The 25,162-nt window shown below is 39.0% G+C and overlaps 1 pseudogene; it reads right to left on the reverse strand.

Annotated features, from left to right (window-relative positions):
* Positions 1 to 1,180: 1,180 nt before the first annotated feature.
* LOC149213222 (polygalacturonate 4-alpha-galacturonosyltransferase-like) lies at positions 1,181 to 20,805 on the reverse strand (annotated as a pseudogene).
* Between the last annotated feature and the right edge of the window lie 4,357 nt (positions 20,806 to 25,162).

Consider the following 25,162-nt stretch of genomic DNA (forward strand, 5'->3'; position numbering starts at 1 on the left):
GCTTCCTCTACAATAGGGTATTCTCCAATAATTAATTCCTTCAAGCTCAAACTATATCAGCCCTCCCATCTAGACAAATATAATCCTATATCTAATTCAATGGATAACATTTTAAATTTCTAGCCCCCATTCGATGATGATACCTTCTTAAAGGTGTGCCAAAAATCTACTCAACATGACATTATAACTATTTACATCATGGGCAATATGGATAAACTCCCAACCAAAGATAAATGTGTTGTGCCTTTTTCCCATAAGCATTTATTAGCATACCCTTTTTAGTTGAGAGAAGATCCTTTGGATAGTGGGATACAATCTTTAGTTCTTGTGAGGGCATCCAAAAATCACCCTTAGATAATTGAATGCTAGCATCTTTACAACAGTTTGTGCTCACTGAGTTGATACTTGTCTCAGTGGAGCTTTCCTTGAGGGTCTTTTGCCTAACACTTTTCCTTAAGGTAAAAGTGTGTATGCATTGTTGTATGTAATCTTGATCTTCCATATTATCAATACAAGGAGATACAGATCCTCCAGTTGAATATGAAATAAGTGTGAAATCAAATAGCTCAAACTATTCATACTTTGTGTTTTCATCGAAGTTGGCTGATGTTGCATGTTCTTCATCAGAATTTGTCCATATTTTTCCATACTGTTGTATTTTATTTTTCTACAGTACAACTTTCATCCACACTAGCCCCTGAATGTTATTTCTCCTCATTCATTTCTTCAACCTTATCCTCAATATACATCATACTGGACAATCATCATTCAAGTATAGAAAAACCTCTGGATGTTATTGGTGAATAATTATAGTTAATGGGTTCTCATGTAATGATTCCCAATACCAATGGAACAACATATAATTTGAATCACTCAAGTAATGAATCTCAATTTAACAACATTATAATATAATTACATTCTACCATAAATACACATCAAGAATGCTTTGCCTCGTAGATTTCAGCACCCATGTATTTGATGGATTTATTGGAATGAAGGGAAATTAGAAAGCCAATGATCTCCTACAATTATGTATTGCCTTGTCTAGTAACCATGGCCTCTTAGACAACCAAGATTGAGCTCCAACTCACCCCAGCAAATGAAAATAATGCTCAGCGGAGAGGGAAACAACTATAGTAAGTAGAAATCCACCCAAGAACGCTTAATATTAAGGTCATAACTATTCATTTATATTGCATTGTTGTAAGAAAGGATGATCATATTTTATATATTTCGTCTAGTAAGGCCTGCACTTCATCATTTCCAGCTCTAACCAAGGTTTCATGTTCCCATTGTAATTAACAACAGCTGCATTGTCAATCTCTAAATAGTCCATGCTAGGATTATATCCTAAACCTATCACATGCCAAGACTTGTCCAAAGGATGGGTCAAGCCATAAAACGTTCAATCCAAGGGGTAGTGTTCCAAGCTTCCACAACACTCTATCCTCATTCTGACATACAATAAAAGAAAAACTTAGAAATCGAACAAAGAAAAACCCATTAAGTTTTCTAGCTAATTACTTTAGATTTACTTCAAATACTTTAAAGTAAGCATCACAGGAATTAACATAAACAAACCACACTACACACTTACCGTGTTCTACTACTTGTGATATATTCCAATTATATCTTGTTTCTCCCATTATTTGAGATCAAATACATTCATCCGATATGCCCAACCACAAGAATTAGGATCAAGGTGCCTGGATATGTGCAGATTGGAAAAATTAAGGTATTCGTCAAACCGGCGAAAGCTTTCTCCACAAGTTTCCACTGAACCATTATCCTTTCCATGAAGATCTAGTGACCACAAGGGCGTCAAATCTTTCTACACCACAATATCATCATCCAAGAAAAGGATCTTGTCCATTTTGGGATAAACTTGTGGAAGATAGAAACGAAGATGATTTAACATTGATAAATATTTTGGATTTATATATTTGAAATTGGAGGAATGTGCTGAGAGTGTAGTCGAGTGATCTTCCTTAAAATAATACTCTTTCATAGATGTAGATTCAAGTTGGCGAAGCACAGGGCAATAGGAGGAATTGAGCCATTTAAAATCATCAACATTTTCTACATGTATCACAACTTTCCTTGGGCGATTAAATAAAAACCACATTTTCATGGCCCCAAAATTTAACTTGTCTGTGATGAGATGAAATACATGTTTCTCATATTCCTGCAAACACAAGTAAATCACCTACAATGAAATCCAAATATTAAATGTAAAATGCAGCAAAACTATTGGACTTCCAAACTTTAGAGTAATTTAAATTAATAACACTTCACCTTAGCATTCATGATAGTTGAATTAACAACCACAGATGCAGCCAATATATTATCAAAAAATAATGCATAGTGATAAAGAGTCAGATCCTCGAACTTGTCCTTTTTAGAAAATTATCGCTTTTCAAGAGGAAGAAAGTAATAATCTATGGTCAATCCCATGGACAGACAGTGCAAGCCCTTGGGAACAGACTTTGTTGCCACCTGACTTAAAAGTTTACTTTGCTTTTCCAAGGTCCTTGCTTGTTTGGAGACTGAAGCATGGCTTGCAACTTCGTTGTTACTGTCGCACAGCTATAAAATTGTTCTCTAGCCTTGTATAGGACATGATCCATAGCCTTGATCTTCTTAGGTGCACTGAAACATTCATATCAATTATCGCTCATGAAAAAGAGAATGAAAAACAGAAAGATTGACAAACAAACTGCAACTTTAAAAGAAACAAAGGATATGAACACCAAATGCAAATGGAAACACTTACTACTCTTGATTTAGAAGCAGCTAATGCGAAAATCTAGGGGGTAGTGTTCCAAGCTTCCACAACACTCTATCCTCATTCCGACATACAATAAAAGAAAAACTTAGGAATAGAGCAAAGCAAAACCCATTAAGTTTTCTAGCTAATTACTTCAGATTTACTTCAAATACTTTGAAGTAAGTATCACAGGAATTAACATAAATAAACCACACTCCACACTTACCAGGTTCTGCCACTTGTGATATATTCCAGTTAAATCTTGTTTCTTCCATTCTTTGAGATGAAATACATTCATCCCATATGCCCAACCACAAGAATTAGGATCAAAGTGCCTGGCTATGTGCAGATTGGAAAAATTAAGATATTTGTCAAATCGGCAAAAGCTTTCTCCACAAGTTTCCACTAAACCATTAACCTTTTCATGAATATCTACTGACCACAACGAGGTCAAATCTTTCTCCAACACAATATCATCATCCAAGAAAAGGATCTTTTCTAGTTTGGGATAAACTTGTGGAAGATAGAAACGAAGATGATTTAGCATGGATAAATATTTTGGATTTATATATTTCAAATTGGAGGAACGTGTTGAGAGTGTAGTCGAGTGATCTGTCTTGAAATAATACTCTTTCACAGCTGTGGATTCAAGTTGGTGAATCACAGGGCAATAGGAGGAATTGATCCATTTAAAATCATCAACATTTTCTACATGTATCGCAGCTTTCCTTGGGTGATTAAGTAAAAACCACATTTTCATGGCCCCAAAATTTAACTTGTCTATGATGAGATGAAATACATGTTTTTGAGATTCCTGCAAACACAAGTAAATCACCTACAATGAGATCCAAATATTAAATGTAAAATGCAGCAAAACTATTGGACTTCCAAACTTTAGAGTATTTTAAATTAATAACACTTCACCTTAGCATTCATGACAGTTGAATTTACAACCACAGATGCAGCCAATACATTGTCAGAAAATAATGCATAGTGATAAAGAGTTGGATCCTCCAACTTGTCCTTTTTAGGAAATTTCACTTTTCAAGGGAAAGCAAGTAATAATCCATGGTCAATCACATGGACAGATAGTGTAGGCCCTTGGGAACAGTCTTTGCTGCCAGCTGACTTAAAAATGTACTTTGCTTTTTCAAGATCCTTACTTGCTCGTCTGCAGACTGAAGCATGGCTCGCAACTTCTTTGTTACTGTCGCACAGTCATAAAATTGTTCTCTAGCCTTGGATAGGACATGACCCATAGCCTTGATCTTCTCAGCAGCACTGAAACATTCATATCAATTATCAACCATGAAAAAGAGAATGAAAAGCAGAAAGATTGACACACAGACTGCAACTTTAAAAGAAACAAAGGATATGAACACCAAATGCAAATGGAAGCACTTACTACTCTTGATTTAGAAGCAGCCAATGCGAAAACTATTACCTTTGAGGTAGATCAGAATCTGCATTAGCCTCACCCAATGTACACTAACATTCTTTAATACAAAGCATCAATTCATGGTATAAATCAAGATTAATCCTAGCCTAGGAAATGCTTGAATACACCCTAGCCATGATCAGTTGGTTTCACATTAATCTAACAGTGGAGTCAGAATTCTCGTTCTCATTCTCCTACCTCCAAATGCTATATTTTCCTACGACAACATAATCTACCTCCTTGGAATGTTTAATTGCTACGTTTTCAAGCTCAACTCGTTTTTCTTCATCCTGTTGAATCAACATTGTTGACCATTCCTCCCTCGTCTTTTGTCTCAAATGCTGTAAGCATTAAACTACTATAAATTAAAGCATACTATGCTAAAATCTAAGATATATAAATTTTTTCTATTGGAGAAGTAACATTCAAAAAGGATTTTGGAAAATAATATAACAATTCCCTTTTCCATGAGAACAAAAAGTAGCGATCTAGTGCAGTAAAGAATTTTACCCTCCGCAAAACTTTTGTTGGACTTCCTTCGAGTTGCAAATGGTCTGCATTACAACAACCATTGTCCTAAGAGTTTGACTAGAGACATTACCTTACAGTAGGCTACCAACATCATAAACCAATTAACTAGGGAAAATCAAAACTTACCATCAAGATCATTCTCTTTGACGTCTCGATGTTCACTTCGTATGTCAACCTCTTGAAACCTCATAAGAAGTTCTTCGTCAATGGAAGCTTTTTTCTACACCTCATCATTCATTTTACCCCCCTTAGGATTTTCCTTGCCTTCTTCATTGAAGATCACACCATCTTGTTGTGAATGTAACTTTTCTAAGCTGTCTCCAGATGTCATTTGCCTCTGCTTGATGTACACCATTGGAAATAGAGAAGCACCCCTGCCAATGTCAATTTTCACTTCCTGCTTAATACAACCCTACTCAACTACATAGATCATCATCACGTAGGTTTCCTTACATGTTTAGTAGAGAAAATAACCAAAATCTTCGCCAATCGTACCTCAGAGTTAGTAATATCCCTTTGGTTTACTTCGGAGGGCTTTTCTAATACCCATGAGGAAGATAGATCATTTCGTCCAACAATATCCAAGCTTATAGTTTCTGAGTCCTCTCTGTTAGCTGTTATGACATCAATCACTTGCCCAGTAAATAAAGTTTATTTTCAATTCTATGCTCAATAGGGGAAAAAACAAATTTAAGATATGCAAATACAGCAGGTTTCGTATACTTGCCTCCTTTGGGAAGAGAGAGTCAATGCTCTTTGTTAAACTCTGCTTTCTCCAGTCATCTACCTATTCCTATGAACACCACAAACAAATAGACAAGAGAGATTTTAAACATATGACAGAGCTCTAGTATCCTCAATAGTTCCTCTCTATTTCGATCCACTCAAGTTGATTAAATTTCAGTTTAGGGACACTATTTGTTTTCTAGGATTATACTAACGTAAGTGCAAGTGCATTGCCCAGATCCTGAAAAAGAACAAAATGGCCATAGAAAAATAGAATTGGTTTTCAAGATGTGGAAAGAGAATACAATTCTAATAGATTCATCTCCTGAGAAGTTGTGCCCTGTTTTTTTAAATGACAAACAACGCATAAAAGGTTAGGTAGAAAGACTTGATGGAGAAGAATATCTATAAAAATACTCAAACACTAAAAATGTGGTTGCTTTGCTATCATGGATATGCTAAGATCGAGATTTCATTACACATGAATAATAAAATGGTGTGTATAATATCTATCATTTTTTTTGGCCAACGTGCTCTGAACACTATGGGAATAGTGTGAAAATGATATGTATAGTAGAAAGTAGCTGGTGAACAAGATTGTCGTTATGAATTGGGTCTAGGTTGGGTGGATCAGAACTGGTTTTAGCTTGACTGATGAGAAGTGGATTTAGCTTTATGGATGAAAAGTGGGTCTGGATTGGATAATGAGGGGACGGGAAGAATGATTGTTACCCTTCCCACCCAAATTCAATTCCCATGAGTAAGATGTTGAAATGAACTCTTAACAAATATATTTTTATAATACCCATCCAGCTTATGCAGAATCCAGTGCACACTTAGTACCATCCTCCTTAGAATGAGGAGTTCCCAGCGAATTCACCAAGCAGTTGCCCAACGAATTTACTAGTCATATGCATTTCCCTTTGTTAAAAAATGGAAAGTGCATTGTTATTTCTTGCTATCAGGATGAATGGTTTCATTATCTTTGGCAAGGGTAATTACTCTAGGGGCAGTTGGTAAAACCTTTGCTCTTGCATGAGAGAGGTACAAACTTTGAGTCTTTCTCCTGGTAGGTATTGTACCGTGTTAGTATAGAGATGGAGTTCATAGCTTGACACAGATCAAATGAAAGGAAACCTATAAAGAAAACTCACAAAATGTCTAGAAAAATGTTAGAGGTGCTAAAATTTTGACAATAAGCAAGGAAAGTAAGTTTGATAACATCTACGCCTTCAGATCCCATGAAAAAGCTAAAAGGAAAATCAAATTCCAAAGTAGGTCCATGGGGTTTTGGTTCAATGGTTAACTGGGGGTGGTGAAGGCAAATCAAATTTTGAAGCAGGTCCATGGGGTCTTGGTTCAATGGTTAACTGGGGGTGATGATAATTCCTCGCCAAGGCTCAGATCACATAAATACATTGTTCAGTGGGTTCTCAATGAAAGGGATCTTTCTAAAATAGTATAAGACGACTACACTTCATTGTAATGGAGATCTTACTTGAATGTTGTAAGAAGTCTACACTTCATTGTAATACTACCAGATTAAGAAAGGGCATGCTTGCCAACAAAGATAAATTAAACGTAGACCCACCCCAAAAAAAGAGATAGAAGCAACCTGATGAGGGAGGAGGGCAGGAAGAAGCTTACCAGTGAGGGAGGAGGGTAGGAAGAAGCTTACTAGCGAGGGAGGAGGGAAGGAAGAAGCTTACCAGTTGTAGATGTAGATATGGAGTGACGAAACCTAGCTTCCAGAAAAACCAATGGCATGACCACAAAGATAACAAGGAATCCCACCATAGCTATTCGATGATGAAAAGCCCGACCTCCCCATCCTCCATTTCTATCGTGCTGGTAGCCCTGCCACCCTCCATTCCACACACCTCCTCTTTTCACAGGCATCTTTAGCTCTCAACCCTAACACCACATTTCTCCTTCTCCTCATCCTAAACAGACATTGAGTAATGCAACCCTTACTCAATCATAATCCTCTACATCAAACCCATATCATGGTTAGTAGAAAAATACGAAGTCAGCAACAACCAAAAAAACCCTTAGATCTCATATATACTTTAGAGCATTTGATAGAAAATTTTACCAAAGGCATTACGAAATGGATAGATTAATTGATTTCGTGAAATTTTGAGAAAGAAAGGGACACTGACATGGTAAAAACCTAGATGAAAATGGGCATAGGAGTCGAAAGTAGACAGATTTGAGGGTCTCTATCTCTGTTAGCCTTTTTTGTTAAAAAAACAAAACATATAATTAAGGGAAACACGTCATTCGGATTCAAATGCCAACATAGATGTTATTATTAATGGGGATCCTCGCCAGTCTAGCTAACTGTTCATACACTACGACATAGGAAGAGGAGGAACAGGTAGGCAGTGTTGGGTATATATGACACCCCTCAACTTACTAATTTAACTGAGCAGGTATCAACTTGGCCTGCCTTGCATTGAGGCATGTAAAGGTAAAGGGAATGCTAGGGGGGTAATTTGATGCAAAGAAAGGGTGAATTATGCATCCTTGAATGCACATCATGAGACTTCGTTTAAGATTCGCGATTCTGAAGCTGTGAGAATACTAGAGTGTAAGCACAAGAGAGAAGCTAAACATATTGTGATCTAACATTTAAAATGGTGACTTGTTGATTGATTTCTCATTCAGAATGAAGAGAAAAAAAACTTGATGATTGGGGGAGAGAAATGATGAGTGTTTTGTTGAGTAAAGGAAATACATCATTTTGAGGCCATGGATAGATCTTAATGGCCTGGGATGCCAGTGTTAGTAAAACCTTACCTAAATGCCTTATGACTGCTACGTGGATGAGTGTTACACTTACATTATTGATGCACTAACCATAGGGAGTTGGTATAATATTCATGGTTATGGGTGCTTACAAAACTGGGTTTTCATATACCTATGAACTGAAAGGGAAGCAAGTACCCTTTCTTCAAGATAGGAGTAAGGATGTAGATTTCAACTAGCCGACAATTTTTTTTTTTTTTAAAGAATACTTTTTACACATCCTGTGTCCATTAGTACGAATTGGTTTATAAACATAGTGTTGGATTAATGTCATAACACTTATAGACGTTGTTTTGATTCTCAGAAAACATGTTGTATGTTGCCATCTGCTTCAAATTTTGCACAAGAAACAATTGGTACTTTAACAAGACTTGAGTGTGCCAACATGGACTGAAGAAGAGGTTATTAGCATTGCAAACCCTCTTCTCAGGTCGATATGTCAATTTTAAATTTAGCAAAAATTGGCAATAAAACATATGATGTTCTAGAAGATAAAAGATAGATAACACAAGAATCTACAACTTCTTACCTCTATTGTTTTCATGTTTAGCATGCCCTGCCAAAATGGCATCAAAGTTAAGGTGAGGGCAAGGTATCAGAGCTAAGGTGAGGGCAAGCCCAAGCAAGGAAGAAAGAAATCGCAAGAAGTTTTCTGACAACACTGACCTCCTTCCTCTTCAAAGATCAGTCATCGTGAAGCACTGAAAATCCTACTGCAAAATTCTAGGTTGCAGATCCCAGAAAGGAAATGAGATCAAGGCCTCATCAATCAAGCATCTCTAGGATAGAGCTCTCTATCAAATTGTTGGTCAAATGATCTATATATAAGGCCTTTTGTCATGACTACAGCCAAGAAGCTTTGGTTTCTTTAGGGCCAAATCTTCTATTATGAAATCACCCTTGAATTGAATTTGGTTTGGAGATAGTGTCTCACTCGGAATTCATTCTCTGTTGAAAGTTTATATAAAATCATATCTGAAGCTATAAATTTCCCAGCATCTAAGTTCATATATATAATATTATTCTTGAGCTCATTGACATGACTTCATCCTTGTATTAGGGCTTTTTCTGTCTCATAGAGAAGTATAAAAGGCTACAAAAGGTGAAGTATCCTCAGCCCTAGGACATCAATCAAGAGGGTTTGAAAAATAGTGTTCGTGGTTTTCCATTGGTTAGATGCTTATTGAAGGTAAAGGATCAAGCTTTGTGCATCTCTGAGATTCTAGTATCAAAGGAAAGGGGGTTCATGGCAAAGCCAACTTGTAAGCCACTTCTCCAATGCGCTGAAGTACTTGGTATGGTCTGTAGAATTTTGGAGAGAGCTTTTGACAACCCTTGTCTTTGAGTGATGTTTGCTTATATGGTTGCAGCCTCAAAAAGACCTGATCCCCTTCTTGAAATTGGTGCTCTGAGCGATGCTGGTCGGCTTGTTGCTTCATGCGGTTCTGAGCTTGATGAAGATTCTCTCTAAGATGGGCGAGCATGGTTGCGCGGTGTTGTAGGAGTTGATCCACTACTTGTACTTTGGAGCACCCCTTGAGATAAGAAGTAGGGGAAGGCGGAAGTTGACCATATACTGCTTCATAGGGAGTCATTTTGGTGGTGGCATGATAGTTGGTGTTATACCACCATTCAGCCAGAGGTAACCACTGTGCCCAAAGGTGTTGCTTTTCTGAAGTGAAACACCTAAGGTAGGTTTCTAGACATTTGTTGACGGCTTCGGTTTGACCATCTGTTTGTGGATGATATGAAGTACTGAGTTTGAGTTGAGTGCCTTGTATTCTGAAGAGTTCCTACCAAAAATTACTGGTGAAGATCGGGTTGCGGTCGGACACAATAGAAGTGGGCATGCCATGCAATTTGAAGATCTGATCCATGAAAGATTGAGCAACCAAATTTGGTGTAAACGGGTGGGGTAGGGCGCAGAAATGAGCATACTTCGACAGTCGGTCCACAACCACCATGATGACTGACTTGTTCCCTGACTTTGGAAGACCTGTAATGAAATCCATAGAAACCTCCGTCCAAATTGATGCCGGAATGGGAAATGGTTGTAAAGTGCCTGGTGTGTTGACGGTTTCCCCTTTGTGGCGTTGACAGACATCACATTCTGCTACGAAAGTCAGGATGTCCTTTTTCATGCATGTCCAAAAAAATGATCTTTTGGTGCGAGCATACATCTTCTAAAAGCCCGAATGTCCTGCAATGGGAGATGAGTGCAATTCTGCCAAAATGCGACTTTTGAGGGTGGATGTTGGTGATATTACGACTCTGTCCTTGTAGCGAAGAATATCATTCTGCCACGAGTAGCCCTTGCTGGAATTAGGATCTACCTGCAATTGAGAAATGAGTTGGGAGAGCCCGGGGTGTGAAAACCATTCCCTGTGAGCCTCTTCAATCCAGTCTGGAATGGGGAGGGAAATTACGAGCAGAGTACTTTCCTCCTCAAATTGGCGAGATAATGCATCTGCTACACTATTGTCTTTCCCTTTCTTGTAAATGATCTCATAATCATATCCCAACATTTTTCCTAACCATTTATTTTGTTGTGGGGAGGATAGGCGTTGCTCCAAAAAATATTTAAGACTGTGATGATCTGTGCGGATTTGGAAACGTCACCCCAATAAGTAAGGTCGCCAGGTCTTGACTGCATGTAAGATGGCCATCATTTCCTTCTCGTAGGTAGATTGGCCCAGATTCCTCCCACTGAATTGTTGGCTTCTGAAGGCCAATGGTCGCCCTTCCTGCATTAAGACCGCCCCAACACCTGTACCCGAAGCATCACATTCAATGACAAAGGATTTGGTGAAGTCAGGTAGTGCTAAGACTGGAGTGGAACACATGGCGTTTTTGAGAGCGGTAAATGCCTGTTGTGCTTCCTCGTTCCAGAAGAAGGAATTTTTCTTTAGGAGTTGAGTGAGGGGCTTCGCTATGCGGCCATAGTTGCGGACAAATTTACGATAATAGCCTGTGAGACCCAAAAATCCTCTCAAGCCCTTCAAGGTCTTAGGTTGAGGCCATTCTTGCATTGCCTGGATCTTTTTGGGGTCCACCTTGACACCTTCACGCCCCACAATGTGGCCCAAATACTCAAATTCTTCCATGCCAAACGAACACTTGGGCATCTTGACAAATAATTTATGCTTGCGGAGCAGTTGCAAGAGTAGATCTACATGCTGAAGATGTGCCGCCCAAGTGCCACTATAGATGAGGATGTCATCGAAGAAGACAAGGACAAATTTTCTGAGATATGGTTTGAGAATGTGATTCATAAGGCTCTGAAAAGTAGAGGGGGCATTACAGAGACCAAATAGCATGACCAGGAACTCATAATGGCCTTCATGAGTTCTGAAATCCGTCTTGGGAATGTCGACTTCCTTCATGCGAATTTGGTGGTAGCCTGAGCGAAGATCCAACTTAGTGAAGAATTGAGCACCATTGAGTTCGTCCAGCAAATCGTCAACCACCGGAATGGGAAATTTATCTTTGACTGTCAACTTATTGAGGGCCCTGAAGTCGGGACACATCCGCCACTCCCCATCTTTCTTGAGGACCATGAACACTAGGGATGAATAAGGACTAATGCTGGGACGAATGACACCTACTTCCAATAGTTCCTTGATGATTTTTTCTATTTCATTCTTTTGGGTGAACGGATATCTGTATGGCCGCACATTTGGGGGTTGGGCCCCTAGAACCAAGGTGATGCTATGATCATGTTCCCCTCGCGAGGGTGGAAGCTCATGAGGCTTGTCAAAGACCGTCCGATGGTTATTTAAAATCTGTTGCATCTCAGGATGAATTGGCAGAGACATGGTTTCGACTACCTGGACGGCATTAAATTGAGCTACCACTCCATGATGGCCCTTTTTTAACAATTTTTCCATCCTATGCGAGCTGATGATAGAGGGGGCTCCCGCCTGGAGTCCATGGAGGGTATGTGTGGAGTTGTTCTGCTTAAAACTTATATATAACTCCTCGAAATCCATTGTGATTGGCCAAAGAGTGCGAAGCCATTCAGCGCCTAGGACAATGTCGCAACCCCCCATGTGTATGGAAAACATGTGCGTTTTCAACTGATAATCCCCCATTTGAAGTTTGACATTTTCACAGCGGCCTTCACATTTCATTGTGCTCCCATCCGCAATTTGGACTTGGAAGTTAGAAACTACCCGTACAAAACAATGCGTTGCTTCTACGATTTTTTGATTGATGAAATTATGGGTACTTCCACTATCAATCAAGACTACTACTGGGCGATGTTTAAGAAAACCCCTGATTTTGAGAGTTTGAGGGGAAGAAATTCCTGCCAACGCATTTAGCGAAATAACTGGTTCGTCAGATACAATCTCCTTTTTGTTGTCTTCTTCGATCGCCTCTGGTTCCTCAAGTGGTGGATCTTCCTCGGTGGAGCTGTAGTCAGTGGCATCTATTTGAAAAAACTTGGGCTCCTTGCATTTATGACTCGGGGAATATTTTTCATCACAGTAGTAACATAGTCCTTGCTTCCTTCTTTCGGCCATTTCCACAGGTGACACCTTTTGGATCTTAAGTGTCTGAGTCGTGTTGTGAGCCTGTGGGGGACGACCTTTAGCGGGGAAATTGGGGCGGCTGTATTGGGCTGCTAATGCATGTTCCACCTTACGAGCTACCTGGCAAGCCTCTGTCCACGTGGGAGGGTGGTGGAGTAGAACTTGAGCTTTGATGGCTTCTTTAAGACCACTGATAAAACATTCCGTGTAGAACTCATCTGTGAGACCCTTAGTGCGGAAGGCTAAGGCTTCAAAAGTGGTAATATATTCATCCACTGTACCCGTCTGTCGGAGCTTAGTGAGACGCCCCAAAAAAGAGTCTTCCTGTTCAAAGCGATCTCAAAGAGCTTTGGTAAATTGGGCCCAATTCTTAAATGGTCCATTGCAATGCTGATGCCATTCCCCACATTGCCATCGTTCATTTTCCAAGTACATGGTCCCCACCATAAGCTTAGTCCCATCATCTAGAATATGATTCAATTTGAAATACTGCTCCATTTGTGCTAGCCATGCGGACGTGTGAGAACCGTCAAATTTATGCATATCCAACTTGGGAGGTCGCTGACTGGGTGGTGGATGGGTGTGCCAGACGTGAGGAGAGTGGCTAGACTCACCCTCATGGTATTCATGGCCATTATATGCCTCCTCGTGGGCTGGCTCCTTGCCCTTCGAGAGTACTTGCTGTATCTAGAGACTTAGTCCGCTAATCTCACGTTGGAGGGAGTTCATATTTTCTTCAAGTTTGTCCAGCCTTTCATGGGCCATTGGTTGAGCTCTAGTTTCTACCATACACCAACTTGATGAAAAATTGGGACCGCCTAAAAATTTTTTACTAATAAATTGAATGGTACCACCTTGCTCAGCTCGTCGTCCTGATGCTGATGGGCTAGATCACCCATAAGTGCCTCGGAAGATCTCAGACTTCTTCTTTTTTTTTTTTTTTTTTGAAAACTCCTAATGGAGTTTTACTCCTTGATCAATACTACAGTCACCAAATCCTCAAAATGTCAATGCTGCCAAAAGTCCTACGAAAAGTATACCCCGATATAGGAACCCTTCACAACAACTCCGATCTGGTGGATCTGAGAGATCTAAATGGTGGAACAACTGCTGTTGCGGATCTGATGGAGCTGCGGGACTGATGTCTGCTGCTACGGCACGTCTTTGCACACGCGGATCTGGAATAGATGATGTGTGATCGCCCGATAGAAAAGGGAACTATGGTCTTGAGGAGTGTCAGGTGCTACAGATCGCAATATACATAAGGGTCTGACAGTAGTACTCGGCCCAATGTTTCAGGGCTCTAACTAAGGAGGATCGACCGTACCCTTAGCCGTACAACCCGACTACCCTATTGTACGGGCGAGTAATCTCTCTGAGTGCTGTTCTCGGTGTACTGTAGCCACAAGACGGCCGAAGGTTTATCTATGGCGAGGTTTCAAGGGAGCCTAGGGGGCTTCCTATATACCCAGAGGGTACGTGGAAGACAATCCGTGCGCGGTTCTGTCTAATGCGCTACTACTCGAAGGGGTACCCACAGGGGTTACAAGGGAGTCCAACAGACGCGACCACCTCTTGTATTTCCTGCATGCATGCCTCCCCAAATCCGCAGGTTTATGCGCTCAACGACAGATCCTGTGGTTTAAAGACGCCGGAACACGTCTCTGGCCAAAAAAAATTTTGCTAAAAATTGGAGATCCCACCGAGCCCTGGAAAGTGCTCTGATACCACTTGTTATGCTCTTAACCTGCAAAATGATACCCAAATACAGAATATGCGAAGAAAAGATACCCAGAACACATAATAACAATGATTTTATTATTCAGAGAGTAATGTTCACTTGCCTCTTCGAGGGGGCAACCTCCAATAGAGCAGAGCTCGACTACAAAATAAGACACAATGCTCCTCGCAGGGAGTCTCTATCCTTTATATATGACTCATACATGCAATACCACGGGCCAATACCGTGGGTTTTATTAATACCATCTATCTAATACTACGGCCCATTTGCAACTTACTGTGGTCCCGTCATTAATTGCGGGTTAACCACTTACAAATATTAATATGGGCTTTATTGACTCTTGACTATGACGTGATCCCATGACATAAATAAGGGGGTTAGGGTGGGACCCTAACAGAAGTGTTCTAACCCTTCCACCTTGCAACTTAAACTTTAATTTTCCACGACCAACGATTCTAGCCTTCCTGTCATCCCCAAGGAAGACATCACCACCATCGTGTTTCTCATACTCGCAGAACCACTCTCTATGGGGAGTGAAGTGAAAGGATGCACTTGAGTCAATCAACCATGCCTCATGATCTACATGTGTACTTGAAGAAGCCAAGTACACATCCCCACCTTCATCTGAGGTAGTTCTCACCTCTGCAGAAGGAGCATCATCAGATCCCTTTCCTTTATCGGGAGCTTTAGATTTACAGTCCCTTTTGTAGTGCCCTTCCTTTCTGCATTTCCAACACACCACCTTTACAGGTTTTCCTGAAGACTTAGATCTCCCTCTAGATTTAGATCTCCCACTCAATGACTTATTTTTGTTTCTGTTTTTGGACTGTCCTCATACAGACAAGGCATCACCATTGTAGCTACTTATTGCAATAACTAGACTATCCCAAGAATCTAGTAGAGAACACAACAAACTGATGCACTTATCTTCATCTCAAATTTTAATATCAACAGATGCTAACTGACTTACCACAGTATTAAATGTATTCAGACGCTCTGTCACCGAGTCTCCATCTTTCATCCTCAGGTTATATAGCTTTTTCCACAGGAATAGTTTATTCACCAGAGACTTAGATTCGTACAAAGTCCCTAACTTGTCCCTCAAAGCCTTCGTCGTAGCTTCCACCTATACATTCAACGATATTGAATCTAAAACACACAATCTTATTGTGCTCTTTGCCTTCTGATCCAACTTCTTCCATTCTTCAGTGGACACTCCCGTTGGTTTAGTACCCAGATCTATATCGATCCACTGATCTTTATCCACCAATAGATTCTCCATCTTGAGTTTCCACAACTCAAAACTCTGACCATTAAATTTCTCGATCTCTATCTTTCCATTGCTCGCCATCTTCTTTCACCACCAGAATCGATCTCGCAGATCTCCCACTGAATAGGGTTTATCATAGGCCCAAGTGAAACCCCTCAGTAACAAAGGCGCCCCTTGAAGCCAAAATTACTCCAATACCAGATGTAGGTTTTAACCCTGTACAAAAATTAGATGCATACGAATTCTAAAACACATAAAATAAACAATAGTGAGAGCATAACACATAAAACACATATACATAGAGATTTTCGCCTGGATCCCAAAACTGTGACTACCAACTTGATTTTTCATTATGTTCCTTTCAATGTTATAATACATATTTATACATGCTGAAGCATCCAATACCATGGATCGAAAAAAACATCGCATCGAATAACATGGACCAAAACCCATAGCGTCCAAAAAAACAAGTGCGGAAATCATGCACAAAACCATAGGTGGGTCCACCCAACATAACATAGGGTCCAAAATCCAAATTTTTCGGGGTGCTGCCCCAGACCCCGTAAAGTGGGGTTACGGGTGCCCCTCAAACCCCCTGTTAACTATGTGGAAAGAATATAACACAACCCAACATAGGAAAAACATAAAATTACTCAAAAGGGTGGTCGCTACGAAGGAGTTGATAGGGATTGATGGAGGAAGAAAGAACAAAATATGCATCAATAATGAACTAAGGATGAGAGGACTATGGTTTATCTACAAGGGACCTTGGGCCCTTAACCATTCATGTCCAGGTGATAAGAGGAAACAAGGGAAGATCATGAAGATTCATCCATAGTTGGTTTCACCGGTTTTTAGAAGAGAACCTATGAAGGATTGAAGCAATCAAGTACAAATGGTGAGCAGCAACACCATGTTTTTCAAAGAAACTTATAGGACAGGTCAATGATAATCAATCAACTTGATAAAGTAAATCGGGAAGGGAAGGAGGGAATTCCTCCTGATGATGAGGTAGTTGAGTCTATAGATATCCAAGAGAACATCCATAAAGAGTATGGACAATCAGGTATAGATAACAGTCCACCAATACAACCATGTTTGACAATCAAAGAGGGTGGACAACTTATCCCCACGTGTGAAAAAGGATAGGAAGAAGACATTCTAGTAGAACCAAATGAGGAGCCAATAATAATAAACCGACATGATGAGCATGATCATGCAGGGTATCATGACAAATATAGTATGCATGATAAGCCATTTCTAGAGGGTCAAACAAAGGTTCAACTTAAAGTTATGGTCATGGGGCGTTTGGTGCAGTCAAATATAGAGACATTCTATAGGGCACGAGAAATTCTAGTAGAGGAATTTTGGGAAAGGATCATGCATTTCAACACAGATCTTACGATGTTGAAGTAGAGAGTTGGGGTAGCCTGAGACATTGTCTTACAGAAGAATAGAAAATTTGAGGACCTGATAGTGGTATGTGTTGAATCAATGACATAGTTGTCTAGTGTTGAGGAACGACTCAAGTCCATCACAAGGCAAGAAGAGGAGTACATTTGGGAGTTGCAAAGTAGCCCTCTACAAGAGTACATAGATAAGGCTTGCAGCTCTACCAACTTGCCATTATACATTGGGGATAGTAAGGAAGAGTTATACAAATGGATCATGATGGGTGATCGGGTGGAGCAACATGAGTTGAGCATTAGGCAACATCAGCATGGTAGATTTATTCCATGTGCAGGGATTCATGCATTATATACTTCCCACGAGATGGATTTATGAGAGATTATGAGTTGGAACTCTATTGATGGGATACTCTTAGCCAAGGGCATATTGCAACTTGGGCCCTCAAGCACAATCAATGATGGAGGGCTGAGGTGGTGTCATAACCAACATGTCCAAGGACTTAGGTGGCATTGGGATCTAGGAGAATCCATTGGGGGTAGGATTGACCAAAGGATTGTTTTGGATTCAGGTATCGAAGGATCCATTCATGATCATTTAGAATGGAGGCATGGAATAACACATTGGGTTGTATGGGATCTTGGTATCAATATAAAAATGCTTCTTTTGTGGATAGAAGTGGATTACCTGAGGGCAAACAATCTTTGGGCAGGAGGATTTGTAATATATATATATATATTTGGATATGGTCAAAGTGTATGGAATCTTCCCATGGTATTTAATGTGGCAGTTGCCCATGGTATTGTCCCATGGCATTGGCCCATGGTAATTTCATTAGAACACCTAGAGTGTACCATATCTCATTAAAATTTTGATGTTGGGATATTACATGTTTCAATCATGCAATATTTGCATGTTAGTGGAGCCCTATATGCCAAGTAGACTTTCTTCATGGTTTTTCTAATATTTTGACAAAATTATCACCATTCAGCAATGGGGTTAAGGTCCATTGCAATTTATTCTTTTTAAATGAAATAGTGAATGAACCCTACTTCCATAATTAAGGATAAATTGTATAAGTTCAAAATATAGATCCAAATATGCATATACCAAATAAATGGCTAACATGCATGCATATAAGCATAGTAGTTATATTTCTCATAATGCGTTTTTAATGGGGGATTAACCAAAAAATATATTCCATCATTCCCAACATAGCTTCATCTACAATATCCTAGTAGGAAAGAAATAACCAAAATTGCTTCTCTAGAAGCCTTTGAAAGGACGGAAACTTCGAAAGGAAAGACAATTTCAAGAGGAGCGACTGCTTTTAGGAGGTAATGAGACAATAGGTTTTTTACTTGAATTGTTATTAGAGTTTTAGATATTGTGACGAGGGATTTTCATTGTTTTTAAGTATTTTTAGAAAGTATTGACATCTTGAAAATAAAAATAGAGATGTAGTTAGAGTAAAAATAATTGGGAAACAATCATGAGATTCCATGGCTTATTAAGGAGGACATCATAGCTTGCTTAGAAAGATTTTTGAGTTTAGCACACTAATAAATAAATTCTAAAAAATGGTATTTTGGACAATAGCTTGGCAAGGCCACAATAAGTGGTGTCTAGGAGGAGTTATGGCCACAATGCATGGGTGTCTAAGAAGAATAACTCCTCTGAAATAGTACAGTGAGCAGTTCTCTCTTTAAAAGTCTATGTACATTATTTTTAATGCGAGGACAATAGTTTGGCAAGGCCATAGAAAGTGGGTGTCTAAGAGGAGTTATAGCCACAATGCATGGGTGTCTAAGAAGAATAACTCCTCTGAAATAGAACAATGACTAATTGTCTCTTTAAAAGTCTATGTACATTATTTTTAATGCAAGGACAATAGCTTGGGAAGGCCACAATAAGTATGAATCCTATATAAAAGATAAAGACTCCCCATTGAGATATATTGAGTCTTATTTTGTAATCGAGATCTGCTCTGTTGGAGGTTGCCCCCTTGAAGAGGCAAGTGAACACTGCTTTCATCTCTTAATAATAAAATACTTGTTGTTTTTCTCATTTTCTTCTATGTTCTGGGTTTTATTTCTTGCATATTTGGTATTCTAGAATTTCTCGCAGGTCAGGGGCATAACAATTTATGAGTGGTACATGGAGGCTTTTCCAATGGTTTTTAAAATTACCATTCTCCTTCAACATACCATGTGTGGTTCAACAAGTGCAAGGTTATGTTATGATTGTGACACCTTGTTAATCTTTGAAATATCTTGCAACGTTTTCTTTCCAAAGTATACATGAATTTAATCATCCAATCACATTTGCCTTTGTATAATCCTTAGATTTACTTCCAACATGCGAATAGATTTTATTGAGACTTGTATATTGAAGATGCCAACTATTGACGTGATTTTAATGGTGTCTTGTGCTAATAATTACAAATCATGGATAAGCTTACATAACACAATGCCTTAATTTGTGGATGAGATCATCAAGGCTACCTTTTATTCATGAAATTTTAAAAATAACTACAATACTTACAATCTCAAACTCCTACCTAAAAAACAAGATTGTAGGGGTCAAAGGAAGGGCTTTATGAAACCTCTTTAAGAAAAGATAGAATACCACACATAACCTACAACATAATAGAGCTACTAATCCTTAATTCAAAATTGAATTTACAATACTTACAATCTCAAACTCCTACCTAAAAAACAAGATCGTAGGGGTCAAAGAAAAGGCTTTATGAAACCTCTTTAAGAAAAGATAGAATACCACACGTAACCTACAACATAATAGAGCTACTAATCCTTAATTCAAATTTATTCAATTTCTCCAAGACACATAGTTAGACTTAAAAAATTACTAGTAATAAATATCATAATCTTAATTCACTATGCATGACTAACCATTAAACCATCTTTTAAACACAAAATCTTATTAAAGTGTAAAATTGTTCAAAACCGGCCTATGTTTCATCCAAGGTTGCATGGGTACATCAGCAAACATTTCAACTCGTGAACAAAGGCAAAAAAATATATGAGTGGGGGTCGGGTCCGCATTGGGCGGCCCGCCCCGTAATCCTGGCGCGGTGTACTGACATACAAGGTTTTGTGTGGTACCGTTTTGGGGCCGCCCGCTTGGGGGTTGCCCACGTGGGCCTTAGCGCGTAATATTTAAAATGTACCTTGTTTTTAAAAACTAAAATATTTACATTTTTCACTTTTTTTTTTTTTTCTCGGCAACACTAACTAATTTATATTAATATGTACAGGTAAACTTTACATCCAAAAAGACTGGCTACCCAGGGCCAACTGTGGCTCCATGGGTGGCTCTGTCAGACTCATACTTCTGCCTCGCAGGGCGATAATACCAGTTTAGTTCAATACTCATGACTCGAAGATTTTCCAGTGTATCACCAAAACGGCCCACGCAGGGGCATCCCCAAAAGACGCATAACCCAGAAAGATTGTAGAAGCCCAGAACCCAACCCAGAACATAAAATAAACAAGCAAAGACATAAGACGTATACCAGACATAAGACGCTGAACCCAGTAAGACTGTAGTGGCCACTAACATGACTCAGAATCATAAAGGAAACAAACCAAGATATAAAACGAAAACTTGCTATCAACCGAGACCCCGTACCCGACCTGAGAGAAGGAAGCAAAATCGAGGGAGTGCCGCTTGGAGTTACTCCGCTGGTTTTTCTTCCAGAATTCTGCTCCATCCTTGTCCCTCTGGGATGCCATCCCACATAGCCATGGGATCCTGCGCGGGGGTTGGCAGCTCTTGTTCTCGAAGTCGGGAGGGGGCTTGCTGAGGCTCCCTCTCTGAATTACCCTCTGCATTCGATGGCTCCCCCAATGGGCGCTTCCCCCTATCGCCCTCTGAACGATCCTCAGCAGGGACCAGTGGCGGTCCTTCCTCATTCTCCTTGGGAATTTTGGTGAAAAGCACTGAGATGTGTGCATTAATTCCAGCATTGTCCCTGGAGCTACCCAGTGTAAAAGTGACTGAGCCAAATGCTGGGAGCATGGGCGCTCCATCATTAGAGCTACCAGCTTCCAGAAACTGACTAGCTGGAATTGGGGTGGCTCCCGCTCTTCTGTAACAATAGCAGCAGCAGCAATGATGGTGAACATCCGCTGCAAGGGGACGAGAGGATTCTCCACGCCCTGAGCCTCTTCTGCAAAGCATCCTTTCACGCGGCCGCGCCATGGTATCCTCAAATTCCTTATCCTGTTCCAGAGCAGAGGAGGGTCGACTGTTGTTGCGTTCCCTTCTAGTTGCTTGCTGTCCCCAAATTGGGTCGAAGCTGAGCTCAACCGAGCATAGACAGAGACCAGTAGAAACAAGTATGGAGCGGATCTCGTCCGAGCTCTCAGCAACCAAATCACGGCATCTGCGCTCAGAGTTCTGAGTATCCTTCTCGTCGCACTGAGCTCCATTCATCATTCTTAAACCCATTAACATTCCCTCGGAATTGGCCCGCATTGAATGCTCTCTGCAGGTTTTCCATCGCCTCCAGCATCTTCATTAAGGTTGCTCTTATGCTTCTCCCGTCGTGAAGTCTCGGCGGCGAGAGGCATTAAAGACCCTTGCTCCTCACGTGGCAGCCCATGCTGGGCATGTGGCTCTCCATTAACTGACTTGATGACACCCGCATCCGGGGTTACATTTTTCACTTTAATCAGAACAAAGATTGTTTTTAAAAATATTTAAATTTTTCACTCTAATAATAACAAAGATTTCAATTTTTTTTTCCGCCCAAGCAAAATAACTCCTCGGTCACATTGCGCGTGCAGAAATCCCGGCAGAGTTTTTTCGGAGTTGTCTATAATGCGACTTTTTGGAGATTTCGGTGACGGAATCCGGCTGAAGAAATTGAGGTTAAATCTTGATTTGTTGCAGTTAAAATGGTTTTTTAACTGCATATTTGGATTCAGCACCCTCGAAAACCCCTGGGACGCTTTCATTGTGTAGAAACTAGCTATCAAACTTGCGATTCCAATAAATTCCTGCCTGATTTCGACCGGAAAAACCCGCCAGAAAGACTTTCAAAAAGTCGCGTTATAGACAACTGCAGTTTTTTCTTTTGCTGAAAACTCGTCTGCCGAGCTGTCCGAATAAATCTCAGTAAACGGGGCAAAAAATTATCCCCCGTAATCTGACATAGAAGGTTTTGGGTCCGCCCGCTTGAGGGCCGGCCACGTGGGCCCCGTAACGGCGCGTAATGCGTGCAGGGAGAACTGAAAATGACATGCCGCTCTCGTCAAATATTTTCCTTGGAGTTGTGGAAAAACTAATTGCCCTAATTATGAATGTCTTTATCTCTTTATGTCGAAATACATGGGTTCAATATAGTACGTGAAAACATGAAAGTCAAGCGTCAACAAATTTTTATAGTACGTTGAATTCTATTAAATGTTATTTTATTAAATTCTATTTTTTATTTATTTGTTATTATTTATTCTATTTTTTATTTATTTGCTATTATTTTTTTATGATAGTGATGGTTGAATATTATTTGTGGAATGCAGCGGTGAGAACTTAAAGTTGCACTTCGGAAGTTTCATTGTTTTATTTTTAATTTCATAAGTTTGGAAATAGTGAGGTTATATTATTATCATATATATCTATCACTGTTTATCTAAAATCTCATAAACTATTAATAGATATTTTAAAAATACAAGTTAGTAGTTATAATTTAGCAACATATTTTAGAATTTTTAATGGAGTCGTCTAATGAGGTGGAGGAATTGCTCGGGTGGCCAAAAGTGGCCGGAATCTGCCCAAAAGAAAATTCACAAAATCTTGTAGAGGCGGTGTTTCAATTGTGTTTTTGATGGTGGAAAAGGATTCAACACCATCAAAAACATCAAGGACACCTAAAATTTTGAAGTTTAACAATTATAATTTGGATTTACAAAAATCCTTGCGGGATTTTCTCTAAATATAATTGGAATTTCCATAACTTTCAAGGCAACTCCTCCGCCTTGTTAGACTACACGATTTTTAATATTCGAAATCTATATACTTCAATTTGAAACTTTATATAGAATGATAATTATTGCACTTTTATCTTTAACATTGATATTAAAATAAATTATTAATATATAAATTTTTATCGGTTTATTTTAATTTTAGAATATATTTTATTAATATAAACACTAATTCAATACAAAAGATAGTTGAGACTATATTTAAATAATTAATATATAAAGTAATGCTATTTTTTAAATATTTTTGTTATTAAATTTTGGGGTGGCGGGGGTGGTGGCTCGCCACCTCATTTATGATTTTTTTTTTGATATTTATATTGAGGGGTTTGTTTTTAAATTTTTACAAAATAAGGGTCATTGTGAAAACTAACGAGGCCGCAATTTCGACTGATTCCAGGAGCTAGGTTTATGCCTCGAGGTCAGTCAAATTGTAAGACACTTAAACCTGGCCCACACTCCAACTTTGACTAAAATTTTGACTGGCTTGTTCTTCCTCATACAAGCTCGGATTGGCGAAACATTCACACCTCCATGACGAGGACGATGAGATCTACGCTCTGGTCTTGGGTCGAACTCATTCTGAGCACTTTGATTTTCAAGCATTCATAAGCCCTCTTTGTCCTGTGTGTCTCTCTGGAGCCACTTGGATCACTCCTTGATGTTGCTGAGGTCATTTTTTACTTCAATTTAGATATCACATTGGTTTTTTTTGTAGTTTCCTGTGGATTCTTCGTAATTGCTTTTGTCACCTTTCTTTTTGGTCCTAGCATGATCCTTTTTATTCTTCTTCCTTTCATATCTTATTTTCAACAATTATCCTTTCTGAAGTTGCATTGATTTTATGGTATATTTTATTTCAGTAGCATCTTCGTCTTCCAATATCATCATAGACTCTAGTATTAAAATTTCTTTTGTCTCTACGATTTCAGTGTCCTCTCTCTACTAGAGTTTCTTTGGCTTCTTTATTTTCTTCTTGAGGGTAAGGGTTTGAAAAAACCCTATGTCTTCTTTCTTTTCTCTTTGGACAAATATTTTTTTCTTCTAATGCCTCAATAAAATAATTTATTACTAAACAAGGTTCCCAATTGTCACTTCTTAAATTTGTTTTTCCTCAACAAGAAATTTGATTAACCCAAACTAATATAAGGCTCTGTCAAGATTCCTAGAATTATTCTAGATATTAAATGCCATTATTCTAGGGCTACTGATCAACTAGTAGGCTAAAATTATCTCCTTCCCCTTTAGAAAATGCATCAAAATCCTAATATGGTAGAAAAAAATAGTTTCATGAGTACCTTCATAACTAATAAATTTATAGAGAATGAACAATCACTTCTTTGACATTGTTACACTATATAGAAAGTATCCTCTAATTCTATCTCGGAATTTGTGAACACCATTAAATGAATTAGAGCTTACAAAGGAGAAAAATATGCAACACAAAATCAATGAACTTTTTAACATAATGTGATTCATTGGACGATATCAGTAGCCTTAAATCTCTCAGTGTGGCTCCCATTGCTTATGAATTAATCCTCTATCTAATCATAAATTGGAATAAGCCTATATGAACTATTTGGAATATTTGATCTATTTAATTCTCTATTAACTGGATTTACTTCAAGTTTGCTCACATTAAATAGGACTTATATCCATTATCAATTTTACAGGCATATCAGGAAGCCCATTAGAGGAGTAATGTAGTCTACCTACTCCATTAACGATGATATATGCATCAATAAAACATCGAGCCATCATCCTTAATTCCATTGCATTAGAGATATAATATTGTGACCTTATTATCACTTTGAAATCATTTCCTGACGTAAATATGGCATTCATAGGTTTTAGTTGACGTTCCAGTTTTAGTTGGGCGACCAATTTGGTGAAATTCACTTATTATGGCTTTAATGCTAGAAATGATTACTAAG

Source organism: Pinus tabuliformis, chromosome 1_1, assembly GCF_031772625.1.
Source record: "Pinus tabuliformis cultivar Carrire ecotype Pingquan chromosome 1_1, CPIR1, whole genome shotgun sequence".
NCBI lineage: Eukaryota > Viridiplantae > Streptophyta > Pinopsida > Pinales > Pinaceae > Pinus > Pinus tabuliformis.